This window comes from Schistocerca serialis, chromosome 3, assembly GCF_023864345.2.
Source record: "Schistocerca serialis cubense isolate TAMUIC-IGC-003099 chromosome 3, iqSchSeri2.2, whole genome shotgun sequence".
Classification (NCBI taxonomy): Eukaryota; Metazoa; Arthropoda; class Insecta; order Orthoptera; family Acrididae; genus Schistocerca; species Schistocerca serialis.
Genome location: NC_064640.1, coordinates 243,562,294 through 243,575,262, shown reverse-complemented (window position 1 = coordinate 243,575,262; position 12,969 = coordinate 243,562,294).

The following is a 12,969-nucleotide window of genomic DNA, read 5'->3' as shown; positions in this document are numbered from 1 at the left end:
CGTCTGTAGCACGTCATCTTCGTGGTGTAGCAATTTTAATGGCCTTTAGTGTATGTTTTTCCAGTAATCCTGTTTTTTCCAACACCCTGTGGCGTGATCATGTGGGAGCACAACAGTAACATGTGTGTTAACGAATGGCAAAGGGTCCCCTCCAAGAACTACTTAAACCTAACTAACTTAAGGACATCACACATCCATGCCTGAGGCAGGATTCGAGCCTGCGACCGTAGCGGTCGCGCGTTTCCAGACTTAAGCGCCTAGAACCGCTCGGCCACATCGGCCGGCGCGCACGTACCTTTCTTGAACAAGTTAGAAATGCACATACCTTCAGAAATTTCGAAACAAAAACAGCCTGGCGGCTGTTCTAGCGCCTGCAGGTTAAGCAACCCCTTCGACACCCATGGCGTTCGCTACCTGCAGGCGCTACATCAGCCGCCAGGCTAAATTGGTGTCTAAGTTTCAGACAGGTACATTTGTAACGCACTCCAAGTTGTGTAGATGGCACTGAAGTTGTTAGCGAACTGGAGAGGGCAAAGGGGGGGGGGGGAGTGAGAGGGTCTTAGAGGGACCATTTGCCGTTTAATTCACGCACAGGTTAATGTTGTACTCCCGTGTGACCACGCCACAGGAAGGCGGAAAACAGGAGGGCTGAAAAAGCGTAAGTACCCTTTGCTGCTTCGGATCAAATTCAAATTTCGTTTAATGGTTTTGAATGGTCTCTATGGTTCCATCCTGTAAATGAGAACAAAAATTGCGGTCACGCCACACTCCAGAATGGTGCGATCATGTTCAGTGGGGATGGACCACCACAATGTCGTTAGAGAAGTACTGAAACGTCCGACGGTATCAGCAGTGTTAAAGTTTGTAAAGAACATCTTTCTGTTGCTCTTCGCATTGTGAACTGTTGTTTTCAAAGGCGAAATGTGTGGGAATCAACGCCACAACAAAACGTGTGGTTTCATTGCCACCCTTTATGCCACCCTCTGAGGCTTTTTTGTGTCGATTCTGAACAGCTGTGTCTTTGAAATGGTTTCCTCGGCCAACCATAAGAAATCCGTGTGATTGCAACGCTGGTTGTCGCGGTTCTGACCTCCATCGCAGAGGCGTCAAGAGAAGAGGTGAAATGTGGATAAGAGGATGCGACGACCTTATGTGACATGTCGATGGTGGCGTTGGGTAGAATTGTGGAGGAATTTAATGTCAGTGTGAAATTATTAACCCACCTCACAGCTGACATGAACTTCTGAGCTGTGGTCTTTTTTTCGCATGTTTTGACACCTTGCGGTTTGAAGCGTCGGCGAGCTCGGGTGTAACATTGCATCGTTTGCACCGTTACATAGGAAGCCAATTAATAAACTTATTCCTCGCAATGGGAGACAATTACGGGGTTTCGAAGAAGTGATCCTTTAATTGTGTTGCGCAGTGGAGATGGCGTAGCTCATATCCCTTCAGCAATTGGCTGCCCCATTTCCTTTTGGTACCACTAGCAGTGTGCTACGGTACTGTGTCGCGGGTTTTCCAATGTGTACAGGAAGACAGACGCTCCCGTAAAGAAACAAATCAATTATGTAACTTTTTCGAGGTGATAATTAAAACCTAAATGACACCCGTCGTAAATGAGGACAGCGTTCTACTAGCTGTTATTGAAGCATACATTCTGCGCGTTATCGGAGACGTAAGGCAGTATTTAACTCAGACAAGTTGCTGGGATACACTATGTCGGTATATTTCGATATTTGGGTCGATGAAAAGGTTTTATGTTCTTGTGCTTCAACTGTATTTCCAGGCCACTTTTTTCATAATCACACTATTTTAGTGGCAATTTAAATACCTTGTTTATTTTACCTTTATCTCAAACTTGATCGTGTTTAAATTCTAAAAATGATTACTCTTATTGTATAATCTGATATTTCTATCGGTCTGTCTTCAGTGGTTGCACATCATGTTCACAGGACAGAGAAATTCAGAGAGTAAGTTGTGTAGAGCACGAATCACGCAACTAGTGAACATTATAACAACGTCTTGCACATATGCAAATACAAGGCAGCTGAAGAGTTTACACTGAATGAGTTGTGCACTGGACGTGTGTGAATTCATTATTGAATATCAGCTCGCCGCAGTGAGGCGAGTGAAATGCTCTGCTCGAACTTCACGCTTTCTCGCAGGCACTTCACGCGACTCGACGAGCGGCTAACGTTATCTAGAGCCAACCGAAGATGAGTTAGTATAGCACATGGAATACTTATAATTCCGGATAGTCAGTTTTCTCCGCACACTTCGGACTTTATCCATCGCTGTGGATGTCAAGATCTTGGTCACAGTATGGGGCACAAGTGTTCATATTTTATAACGTTATGTTGGTACTGACTATCTTTTACTTCAGCATCCTAGTTCCATACTAATATGCTGTGATGGAAGCCAGTAATTTTGAAAAAAAAATATTGCCAGACACCATAGTACTAACTGTGGAAGCATCTGCTGTTTTCATTATATTGGGTACTTGAATTAATTCTTGCTGGTTTTTGGAATGGAAACATAGCTATTTTACTACAATGGTATAATTTACAGAAAGTAGTGTCCTTCGGCTGCCACAACCTTTTCCCACTTTTCGCTTAAAACTGGATTCCGCGATAAAAAGTTCAGGTTCATTCGAAGTTATCCACTCATGAAGCCAGTGTTCGAGATCGTTAAAAGTTGTGGAGCATAGTTCAGAAACGTCATGCAGCATGGGCCGAAACAAATAGTAATCGGAAGGGGCGATGTCTGGTGAATATGGTCGGTGGGGGTAAGAGGTCACATCTAAGTCCCTTCAAGGTTTCCTTGACTGTTTGCAAAATGTGGTTTGGCATTATTATGAATCACAATGACTCATGTCTGAGCATATTGCAGAAATTTGCCTTTAAGTGAGCGATTAAAATTGAGTAATTGTGCTTCTTTGCGTTCGTCATGTACGGTCTGATCCTGTTACAGCAGCTCATGGTACACCACACCAATCAGATCGCATTTTGTCTTTACCGTCGAAACCAATCTCTGCAAGTTTTTTCCGTCAGACCATGTTCTCCATACACTTCCACTAGCAAACGACGACTTTCCGCAGCAGATTTGAGACGGAAGCAAAAGAGTAACAATTCTGCCAAATGCTGTTTTGCAGGTACAAAACCCGACGTGTTCAAGGCACTAGGTAGGTACGTTCTTTTCACTCCACCCCACAGTCGCAGACAGATCTAAAAGTCTAATGTTTCCACTGTTAAAGAAGTCTCTTCTTACTATCCGCCATACTGCACTAGTACAACTACGGCCCATCTTCGTCATCACCGGGAATTAATTCAAGCTCCCAATAGTAAGCTTTGGAAGATGATGCTCCGTTAGACCGAATCTAGGTGCAGAAATAAATATTAGTGTAACAGAAGCTTTGGTGGACATGATGCCTCAAAATAATAATAGTAAGTATAATAATGACAAAAACATGTGACCTCTGAGTCTTTCGTGGCAGCCTGCCGGGGCTCTTTCTTTATTGTAGTTTCAGTTCCCAACATCGGCGTCGGGCAGAAAGCGGATAAAAGCTGCTCCTCAGCCAACGGTTACATGAACTGTATTTGAAGACAATACATAAAAGGGACAACAACAGATGATGTAAAAATTACCGAGGCTGACACGGTTTTCCGCTTTTATAGGCACGATTGCAGCCTCTGGCATCAATCAGAGGGCCGAAACAACGCGTGGAAGGTGAGTTGGGCACCTCATAGCAGCTCCGACCCGCGGCGGGGCCGAGTGACGTCAGGTGGCGCAAGGGGCCGGCGCTTCGTTGGAATCTACCGCTTCCGCCCCCCTACAAGCGTCAAGCATCTGTCTTTGCTTCCTTTCGACATACAAAGCCCGCACCCACGCCCTACTGAGTTGTACCCTGGTCTCAAAACTGTTGCTGTTCATTTTAATCTCAGCCGCCTCCTTTATACCGGAATCCTAATATGTTGACGCATGCGCCATGACTCGTGTTTCCTAACTGTATTTTGTTTCAGTTTACCAGGAAATGATCAGCTGTTGCCGACTTGTCAAGCTCCCTTAGTTTAATATGTCGCTTGTGCTCGTTACAACGCTCTTCAACTGGGCAAACTGTCTAACGTATACAGTTACTGCACGTTCGCAAGGGACACACGAAGAGTTATGTCGTCTTTAACAGGGCGCAGTATATCCCGTATCTTGGGGGCGGGCAGGAACACTGGTCTCAATCCATGTCTCTGCAGCCCACGCTTTAACTTGTTGCTCGTTGCCCCACATAATTGCGTCATTTCAGCCCTCTCTTATTGGTGCCAGATGCTGCAATCTTGTCTATATAAGCAGAAAACAGTGCTAGTCCCGGCAGTCAGTAGCTTTTACTCCTTACGACGATGGCGGAGATAGTCATCGAAAGCTCGAGAATTTTATTGCAATTAACGTGGTTTGAAAACCGAAGGGATTTTATTCAGTGACAAAAACATTTATATGGTGACTAGCAAGAACTAGGGGAGAGGGGCCATTAGTGTCATCTTAGTGAGCATTTAGGAAATTATTGAAATTAGATCCCAATATCCAGTCCAGACTGTCACAATGTATAGTTAATAGGCAGCCATCTTGATGGATCGCTTTGTAGCGAACACTAATTTGCGTTGCAGAGATCGTGCTTTGTCAATATCTGCAACCCCTAGACATGAACGCAATACTATTCACACAGACTGGCTGCCTGACTGCTAAAGGACAATACTCATCTTAGGAGTCTGCTACTACATTATCAGCATGCGACCTGGTCGTATTGATCTCAGAATCAAAATTTTGCACAAGTCCTGAACTGAGAATACTGTGGATATTCCTCTGTGGAGGTTATGCATAGTTATCGCCATACTGTTCGGGACTTGTCGGACTAGTATACAATGGGTAGGTTTGTTCGAGGCCTTACTGCCACGTGTGAATTCCTGGGACGCCGGTATTTCAGTACGGATGAAACAACATTGAGAGAACTCTGACAATGTCTTTAAGCGATAGACATGTCTTGCTAGTTCTGCACTGGTACCTCGCTACAGTGTCTAAATACAGCTGTATCTTTCTTATCTAGAGAAAATGATCTGCAAAGCTCTGGAACGTAAGATACGTTAATGGAGCTGAAATTGGATTGAATAACTTCGAAGGGGCACGAAAGGATTATCAGAAATGTAAGGGTACAGATATTGATACAGTTCCTCAGTATCTAATCTAGCCCTTACTCATCTCTGCCGGATCAGAACCCACTAGTCGCAAGGGGACGCCCTATCGTCCGACTTGACATGCGGCAATTGGTGAGAGTTTAGTCTTGCCAATGTTAGGCTGTGCATCAATATCAGCGGTCAAGTATGTGGCTAACGTAATCTGGTGACGTTCGTCTATGTTGTCTTTTGATGCAGGGGATGTCACTCACCTATTGGCCAAAGCTTTGGAAATAGTTAAGACTTATCAATACTCAAAAGAGTGTTGGATGCATCTTCGGCTATGTCTATCTCAAATATATTAAGAAACAAGGCTTGTGTGTGATAAATCTCTGATGTGGTGCCAGTCTGAGCCAAAGTGAGTTACTGAATGTACCGGAAGGCAGTAGTTCCAAACCAATGACTACGAATTATTAGTGGAATGACAGGCTGATTTGTGGTACGTGCAGTGGTCTAGGTTAAGCAAATAACTGATTAATATATTGTCGTTATCTCAATTTTTTCGGACCTTTCAGTCACTTACGGATACATGATTTTCGGAAAATAACTAATTATAACCACGATATAATCGTCTGAGTGCACGTACTTCATAATCGGATAAGTGACAAATATGGTAAATACCTCGTCATATAATCATAAAAATTACCTCTTTGCTATTATGCTTTAATTATACATTTGCCTCCATACTTTTGTTGATATTTATTATTTTCCATCATTGAGAATATAAATGCTATTAACTGAAGCCTTCGATACAGCTTCGCCAACTCGCAACCGAACTACCACCTTTCAGTCTAACGTAGGCTTTGGTGTACGCTACATATCCGTATTCCACCACAATTATTCACAATCTCTGGCTTCACTAACTCAGTCAGATCGTCGCCTTTCAGATTAATCCATACGCTAGGCTACTGTACAGATTAATCTGTTTCCACTACCCACGTTCCAACAGATAATATAGAAGCAACCCATGATCACCGACAAAGAAATAATGAATCTATTCAAGGGACAGTTGCGTTCCGAAAGCAGCAGTGGCTCGGATTGGCTAGAATGGCTAGCCAATCAGCATCAACGTTTGAGCGCAGCCTAGCAGCGGCGAAGCAGTGCTCTTGGTCTGGAGTGGACTGCACAGTGAGTCGCAGGTAAACACTGTGTGGTGCACTATCATGCATCTGACAGCGGTAAGTACACTACTGGCCATTAAAATTGCTACACCAAGAAGAAATGCAGATGATAAACGGGTATTCATTGGACAAATATGTTATAGTAGAAGAGAAATCAGTATCCACAACAACCACCTCTGGCCGTAATAACGGCCTTGAGACGCCTGGGCATTGAGTCAAACAGAGCTTGAATGGCGTATACAGGTACAGTTGCCCATGCAGCTTCAACACGATACCACAGTTCATTAAGAGTACTGACTGGCGTATTGTGACGAGCCAGTTGCTCGGCCACCATTGACCAGACGTTTTCAATTAGTAAAAGATCTGGAGAATGTGCTGGCCAGGGCAGCAGTCGAACATTTTCTGTATCCAGAAAGGCCCGTACAGGACCTGCAACATGCAGTCGTGCATTATTCTGCTCAAATATAGGGTTTCGCAGTGATCGAATGAAGGGTAGAGCCACGGGTCTTAACACATCTGAAGCGCAACGTCTACTGTTCAAAGTGCCGTCAATGCGAACAAGAGGTGACCGAGATGTGTAACCAATTGCACCCCATACCATCACGCCTGGTGATACGCCAGTATGGCGATGACGAATACACGCTTCCAATGTGCGTTCACCGCAATGTCGCCAAACACGGATGCGACCATCATGATGCTGTAAACAGAACCTGGATTCATGCGAAAAAATGACGTTTTGCCATTCGTGAACCCAAATTCGTTGTTGAGTACACCATCGCAGGCGCCCCTGTCTGTGATGCAGCGTCAAGGGTAACCGCAGCCATTGTCTCCGAGCTGATAGTCCATGCTGCGGGAAACGTCGTCGAACTGTTCGTGCAGATGGTTGTTGTCGTGCAAACGTCCCCATCTGTTGACTCAAGGATCGAGACGTGGCTGCACGATCCGTTACAGCCATGCGGATAAGGTGCCTGTCTTCTCGACTGCTAGTGATACGAGGCCGTTGGGATCCAGCACGGCGTTCCTTATTACCCTCCTGAACCCACCGATTCCATATTCTGCTAACAGTCATTGGATCTCGACCAACGCGAGCAGCAATGTCGCGATACGATAAACCGCAATCGCGAGAGGCTACAATCCGACCTTTATCAAAGTCGGAAACGTGATGGTACACATTTCTCCTCCTTACACGAGGCATCACAACAACGTTTCACCAAGCAACGCCGGTCAACTGCTATTTGTGCATGAGAAATCGGCTGGAAACTTTCCTCATGTCAGCACGTTGTAGGTGTCGCCACCGGCGCCAACCTTGTGTGAATGCTCTGATAAGCTAATAATTTGCATATCAGAGCATCTTGTTCCTGTCGGTTAAATTTCGCGTCTTTAGCACGTCGTCTTCCTGGTGTAGCAATTTTAATGGTCAGTAGTGTAGGTACGTACATTACTATTTGTCAACACACATTAGTTTTTGTGCAATGAGGGAATGCATTTTACGGCAGCCGGACTGAATCAGGAAAGCAATGAACTCGAATGGAGTTGTGGAATCGTGTGAACGCAAATATATTATGAATGAACTTTAGTCATCGTGGGGACGTTTTCTATGAAATTTAAGTACAATAAATGCAGTGTCTTTGTGTATATTACCTAGTTATGTGGAGTGGTGGGAGTAGGAGTTTGAGGGGACATGTGTCAGACGGCTAGGAATTTAGCTACCGTGATACGTGTACTTTTGAAGCGAAGCTACCTGCCAATGCTTTTAAGATCAGGAATCCTACGCCAGACCATAACTTCAGTAAACTAAAGTAGCCAGTATTCAACAACTGGCATTAAAACCGGCATGAGGCTTTACAGAATAGTCGCAAAAACCAAAACTAAAAAGGAAATAAGAAATGAAGATTAAGAGTTATTGTCCAGTCGACAACGAGATAGGCAAGTCGGATGTGAGGAAAGATTAGGATGGAAGCCGACGGTGTCCTTCGCAAAGGAACCAGTCCGGCATTTGCCTTAAGCAATTTAGGGAAACCACGGACAACCTAAATATTGGTGACCTCACGAGAATTTGATGCGTCCTCTTTTTGAATATATCAGTGTCTTACCACGGCGCCATGTAACTCATTGCAACACAGAAACAAATATATGTTAAATCAGGACAAACACTTTAGCACGGAACAACCAAGAATCGAGAAATTTCAGCTGCAGTACTTACTGTTGAGAAGAAAATGGAAACAGTGTTATAGATATTGATGGAACACCAAACAGTATGAAGACTTGTTTTAATAATAAATGAAAATTACACAGTGACAAACATTCAAGTCTGTGCTTCAACGACCTCACATTTTGAAGCAATGGTAGAGATACAGAAACTACAGAATTTACCTGGTCGTTGCTTTTCGGGCATATTGGCCGTCATCCACTAACGTTGCTTCCCGATGTTTCGCCAGCGTGCATGGCTAGTGTTTCCAAGGACTTCGTAGTAGTAATGGGTTTGTTGATATACACCTTTGTGTTTACATTTTAGAGAAGGAGCATTAATAGGCAACGGCCATTATGCTCGAGAAAAATTGTTGTAAGCCAGGGGGCACGCCGGCACCTGCCCACAAGACATTTAAATAAACAGTAACATGGACGTGGTGAATTCTACAGACCATGGCTGCAAAATAATTTTATCGCTACCGGAACCTATGAAAGACGGGGATCTCTGTTACAAGATGGTACTGGGGAATTTTAATGTGAAAGTAGGACAAACACTGAAGAACGATTCTTTACAAGGAAATTTAAGATTATTTTCTGTTGTAGACACCAGTCTAAAGACTGTCTTGGAGCAATTTTCTATCCAAGTGTCACGCCCAAGTAATTTCATCGCTGAATAACTACTTCTACTCTTACAGATCTATCTAAGTATGAGTACTGTACTGAAGGCTTGGCGTTTCCTGTACAGTTTTCACCTTCTCACACTTTCCTCCATTATCCAATTAACTATTCCTTGATTCCACACGATGTGCCCTAATAACCTCTTTCCTCTTATCAAGTTATATCGTATTTTTATTTTCATTTCTAATCAGTTTCTTTTCATTAGTTATCCAAATTATCCATCTAATCTTTAGCATTGTTCTCTAATACATTACAATAGCTTCTATTCTCTTCTTAGCTTTGGGTATTATTTCATTGAGGCAGATCATACGCTTTTAGAATTTTCCGAGTATAAGCCTTAACACATTCTTCCAGAAGGAAACAACCAGAATATGGACTTGCTAAGAACCAACTGAAATTGCCTGTTTGATCAAACAAAGAAACTGTTGAAGACATTGTGACTCTGATCCCCCGTAAGAATTTGAAGTGATCACAGACTAGCAAAACGCCAAGTAAAAATAGTGAGCAAGTCAGAAAGGAACATTCTTGAAGGAAGAAATCGGAAATGAGGGTTATGATAATTTGTCTATGAAACGCTAGGTATACCAGACTACGTTAAGTCAAAAGATCTGCACAACAGCAAATGAGGATTATGCAAACTTAGTGGAAAGGATACATTAACAGCTATTTAGCCGAACAGCAGAAGACGTTATAAGTCTGAAGCAAGGAGAAGATATATCTTAAATGATAATATTGTGTTTGTACACTAGTATGAATTTAAAACTCAAGGGTCCCATAGTCATATGGACGTAAGGGTAATAAAAACAAGTTTTATGAACTCCAGACATGATTTAAACAACTTTGATATTATGAAGAAGTTAAACAATTTAAATAACAACGGATTTAGATACAACAAAGAAAGCAAATTAATTCGGAACTTGTGGAAATTTGATTTTGAAGCATGGTACAGCAGAGAAAATTTTGGCAGATTTAAGAATAAAATCGGTCGATATCTTTCCCAGCCTATCCCAATTAGTGTGTGTTCCATCTCTAATGACCTCATCGTCGGCGGGAAGTTAAATCCTAATCCTCTTCCTCGAGAGGAATGCTGCTAAGCTATGAAACTCAACTGCCACACCAGATGTCCAGGAAAAGCTTCAGGATGCATCGTGATTAATAGTTATTCAAGTTTAGTGAAATGTTAGGAAGTATTTACTTATATTCTGTATTTTATTCTTATTGTGTCATTTCGTTTCAATGAAAGCAGTGATTTTGTCATTCCATTTATCAGTACAATAACTCAAATACGTATGGTAAACGACATCAAATTTAGAGAAGCGTGGGTTACATAAATTTATTATTATTATTATTATTATTATTTCTTTCTTTTCTCAGACGTTATGTCTGGTCAAAAATGGAAAGTGACGCGGACCTTAATCAAGGGTGACTTCCTTTTAACTGTACGGTATATGTTATATTGCATTTAGGAACTTTCGGGTAATTGAACATGTATCAATAATTACGGATTTCTGTAGTTGTATATATAAGTTTGAATGTAGCTGTATTGCATTGATGTACTGGTGGATATTGTGTGCTATGACTCCTGTAGTTGATAGTATAATTGGTATAATGTCAACTTTATCCTGATGCCACATGTCCTTGACTTCCTCAGCCAGCTGGATGTATTTTTCAATTTTTTCTCCTGTTTTCTTTTGTATATTTGTTGTATTGGGTATGGATATTTCGATTAGTTGTGTTAATTTCTTCTTTTTATTGGTGAGTATGATGTCAGGTTTTTTATGTGGTGTTGTTTTATCTGTTATAATGGTTCTGTTCCAGTATAATTTGTATTCATCATTCTCCAGTACATTTTGTGGTGCGTACTTGTATGTGGGAACGTGTTGTTTTATAAGTTTATGTTGTAAGGCAAGCTGTTGATGTGTTATTTTTGCTACATTGTCATGTCTTATGGGGTATTCTGTATTTGCTAGTATTGTACACCCGCTTGTGATGTGATCTACTGTTTCTATTTGTTGTTTGCAAAGTCTGCATTTATCTGTTGTGGCATTGGGATCTTTAATAATATGCTTGCTGTAATATCTGGTGTTTATTGTTTGATCCTGTATTGCAATCATGAATCCTTCCGTCTCACTGTATATATTGCCTTTTCTTAGCCATGTGTTGGATGCGTCTTGATCGATGTGTGGCTGTGTTAGATGATACGGGTGCTTGCCATGTAGTGTTTTCTTTTTCCAATTTACTTTCTTCGTATCTGTTGATATGGGATCTAAAGGGTTGTAGGAGTGGTTATGAAATTGCAGTGGTGTAGCCGATGTATTTATATGAGTGATTGCTTTGTGTATTTTGCTAGTTTCTGCTCGTTCTAGAAAGAATTTTCTTAAATTGTCTACCTGTCCATAATGTAGGTTTTTTGTCGATAAATCTCCTTCCTCCTTCCTTTCTGCTTAATGTGAATCTTTCAGTTGCTGAATGTATGTGATGTATTCTATATTTGTGGCATTGTGATCGTGTAAGTGTATTGAGTGCTTCTAGGTCTGTGTTACTCCATTTCACTACTCCAAATGAGTAGGTCAATATTGGTATAGCATAAGTATTTATAGCTTTTGTATTGCTTCTTGCTGTCAATTCTGTTTTCAGTATTTTTGTTAGTCTTTGTCTATATTTTTCTTTTAGTTCTTCTTTAATATTTGTAGTATCTATTCCTATTTTTTGCCTGTATCCTAGATATTTATAGGCATCTGTTTTTTCCATCGCTTCTATGCAGTCGCTGTGGTTATCCAATATGTAATCTTCCTGTTTAGTGTGTTTCCCCTTGACTATGCTATTTTTCTTACATTTGTCTGTTCCAAAAGCCATATTTATATCATTGCTGAATACTTCTGCTATCTTTAGCAATTGGTTGAGTTGTTGATTTGTTGCTGCCAGTAGTTTTAGATCATCCATGTATAGCAAATGTGTGATTTTGTGTGGGTATGTTCCAGTAATATTGTATCCATAATTTATATTATTTAGCATGTTGGATAGTGGGTTCAGAGCAAGGCAGAACCAGAAAGGACTTAATGAGTCTCCTTGGTATATTCCACGCTTAATATGTATTGGCTGTGATGTGATATTATTTGAATTTGATTGGATACTAAGTGTGGTTTTCCAATTTTTCATTACTATGTTTAGGAACTGTATCAATTTAGGATCTACTTTGTATATTTCCAATATTTGTAGTAACCATGAGTGGGGTACACTATCAAAAGCTTTTTGGCAATCAATGTATGCGTAGTGTAGCGACCTTTGTTTAGTTTTAGCTTGATATGTCACCTCTGCATCTATTATCAGTTGCTCTTTACATCCTCGTGCTCCTTTGCAACACCCTTTTTGTTCTTCATTTATAATTTTGTTCTGTGTTGTGTCAATTTTTGTGTAATGACTGAAGTTAATATTTTGTATATTGTTGGTAGGCATGTTATGGGGCGATATTTAGCTGGGTTTGCTGTGTCTGCTTGATCTTTAGGTATCAGATAAGTTATTCCATGTGTAAGTATCAGAGAATGTGTATGGGTCTGCAACGTAACTGTTAAATAATTTAGTTAGATGTGAATGTGTTGGGGTGAACTACTTTAGCCAGATATTTGCTATTTTATCTTTTCCAGGGGCTTTCCAATTGTGAGTAGAAATAATTTCTTGGGCGACTTCATGTTGCAAAATTATCACTTCAGGCATTTGTGGTATCATCTTGTATGTGTCTGTTTCTGCTTGTATCCACCGTGCAT